The sequence below is a fragment of the Anas platyrhynchos genome, chromosome 17, assembly GCF_047663525.1.
Source record: "Anas platyrhynchos isolate ZD024472 breed Pekin duck chromosome 17, IASCAAS_PekinDuck_T2T, whole genome shotgun sequence".
Lineage (NCBI taxonomy): Eukaryota > Metazoa > Chordata > Aves > Anseriformes > Anatidae > Anas > Anas platyrhynchos.
Window position 1 is genome coordinate 2,872,501 of NC_092603.1, and position 2,500 is coordinate 2,875,000.

General features: G+C 79.9%; 2 non-coding genes across 2 annotated transcripts in view; both read left to right on the top strand.

The window, feature by feature from the left end:
* Window positions 1-1,721: 1,721 nt before the first annotated feature.
* On the top strand, window positions 1,722-1,875 carry LOC139998963 (5.8S ribosomal RNA). The gene has a single exon (XR_011803909.1). It is a non-coding gene; the product is annotated as a 5.8S ribosomal RNA (ribosomal RNA).
* A 561-nt stretch (window positions 1,876-2,436) lies between these two features.
* Window positions 2,437-2,500, top strand: part of LOC139998984 (28S ribosomal RNA) — a 4,027-nt gene continuing 3,963 nt past the window's right edge. The window contains exon 1 of the ribosomal RNA XR_011803931.1: window positions 2,437-2,500. This exon is cut by the window's right edge and continues 3,963 nt beyond it. This is a non-coding gene — a ribosomal RNA (28S ribosomal RNA).

Below are 2,500 nucleotides of genomic sequence, written 5' to 3' on the forward strand. Positions count from 1 at the left end.
CCCGGGCGCAGCTGCCGCCCGGCGCCGGGCTACGGAGGGAAACCCCGGGCCCCGGGAGGAGGGCGAGGTGGTGGCGGCGGACGGCGGGCGCGCCCCCGCGGGCGGACGCTCCCCCGAGGGGCGCCGGGGCCGGCTGGCGGGTGCCGGGTTCCCCCTCGGCGCCCCGTCTTTCCGCGCGCGTGCCGCCGCCCGGCCCGGCCCGGCCGGGGCGGCGGCGGCGGCGGTGGCGGGGGAGGCACCCCCGCGGGGCCTTCGGGTCGTTTCCCTCATCCCAGGGCCAGGTACCTAGCGTCCGCGCCTCGGCGGCCTCCCCTCGGCGAGCCACCCGTGTGGTCCCGTGTGCCAGCGCGCTCCCGCCGGCTGCGGCGCCGAGCGCCGCCCCGGTTAGGGGATGGCCACGGGCCCCGGGCTCCGGGCCCCGAGGGTTCTCGGCCGCCGAGCCGGGCGGAGGTTTAAAGACTCGTGCGGCCCGCGGCGGCCCGCGAGGGCGGCCGGGCTCGCCGTCGGCGGCGGGCGGGGCGCGTCGTTTGGGGGTCGGCGCTCGCGGGCGCGCCGCTCCCCCGCGCTCGCGCGCTCGCTCGCCGCCGGCGGTCCCCGCGCTCGCCCCCCGCGGGCGGCAGGGCCGGAGAGGGGTTGGAGCCCGCCCCTCTCTCCGCGGTCCGGTCTCGGCGGAGACGCCGCGCGCGCGCGCGGTCGGCCGTCGTCGACCTCGCCCGCGCCAGCAAGGGGCCGAGACGCGGGTCTCGGCTCCCCGCCCCCGTCGAGCGCTCGGCGGCGTGGCGTGCCGCGCCGTGTCCGGCGGCGGCCAGCGGGGCCCCGCGCGAGCGGCGGCGGCGGCGGCGGCGGTGGCGGCGGCGGCGGCGGCGCCGCTCGTTCCGTGCCGGCGCGCGCCCGCGGCCTCGCCGTCCCCCGGCGCACAGGCGTCTCCCGTCGCTTCCCGCTCGCGACCTCTGACGGCGCTCCCCGCCCGGCTCGACCCTCGGCCTCGCCGGCCGCGCCGAGCGAGCAGGCGGGCGGGCCGGTGTAGGGGCGTCCCGCAGCCGGTCTCCGCGCGGAGGCGCGGAGAGCGGGCGCCGCTCCTCGTTCCGGTGCCGTCCCGTCGGCCGCCCGGCCGCGCGTCCGCGCGAGGTACCGCCTGGGCGAGTGCGAAAGCAGGAGCGTTTGTCTGAAGGCGCCAGTGGCCGGAGTGAAAGGGTGTTCGTCGCGTGCGGCTTGTGGGCGCGGCGAGAGCGCGCGGGCAGCCGTCGGGCGGTCGGGCGGTCCGTCCGTTCGTCCGTCGCTCCTCCGCCCCCGTCCCGTCGCTCTGGCGGCGCGGGCTCGGGTGGCCGCGTCGGGCCCGGCGGCGGCGGCGGCGCCGCGTCGGACGCCGGCGTCGGGGCGAGGCGTCGGGCGAGGGAGGCGGCGCGGCGGTCGCGCCGCCGTGTCTCGCCGTGGCCGGGCCGAGCCGGGCGCCTGGTCCGGCCTCGAAGCGCGAGCCCGGGTCTCGTCGGGCCCGGGGGGGCGGTCGGGAGCGCGGGCTCCCGTCGCTCGGGAGACTCGGCGTCTCCCTCGCCTTTTTTTTTTTCGCACTTGTGCTCGTACGGTCAGCGGAGGCGACGCTCGCTCGGCCGCGGCCGCCGATCGTTCGGTCGGTCGTTCGGTCGGGGAGCGTCCGCGTCAGGGGGTCGCGCGGAGCGGCCCCGGCCCCCCCGCGCGCGCGGGGCGGCGCCGAAAAGGCAGACAACTCTTAGCGGTGGATCACTCGGCTCGTGCGTCGATGAAGAACGCAGCTAGCTGCGAGAATTAATGTGAATTGCAGGACACATTGATCATCGACCCTTCGAACGCACTTTGCGGCCCCGGGTTCCTCCCGGGGCTACGGCTGCCTGAGCGTCGCTTGACGGTCAATCGCCGGCGCCGCCGCCGCGGGGCGGTGGCGCGGCGCGGCTGGGGCGCCTCGCAGGCCCGCGCCGCGTCCGGGCGTCCGGGCCGGCCGGGCCTTCGTGCCCCTAAGTGGAGACCCCCTCGGGGAGCCGGCCGGGCTCCTCGCGCTCCCGGAGCGCGCCCGCGTGGGTGGAGCTCGTGCCCCCCCCTCTCTCCCGTCCGTCCGTCCGTCGTCCCCGAGCGAGCCGCCGGGCTCCGGTGGGTCGGAGGCGCGGTGGCCGCCCTCCCCGCCGGTCCCCGCGCGCGCGCGGCTGTCTGCGGGCGGGGGTTACCGCGCGTGCGGTTGCCCGTGCCGTCGTGCTGCCGCGCGCGCGCGCGGTGTGCCGCGCGCCGGGAGGGCGAGTCGGCCGGCCGTCCTTGGGGCGGCGGCGGCCGCGGCGGTGGGGGGGACCCGTCTCCCGCGGTGCGGCGCGGCGCGTGCCGCGTGCGTGCGGTCCGGGCGGCTCGTGGCGGAGCGAGGCAGGCGGGCGCGTCGTCGTCGTCGTCGGTGGCGGCGCGCCTCGTTTCCGTTCGCGACCTCAGGTCAGGCGTGGCGACCCGCTGAATTTAAGCATATTAGTCAGCGGAGGAAAAGAAA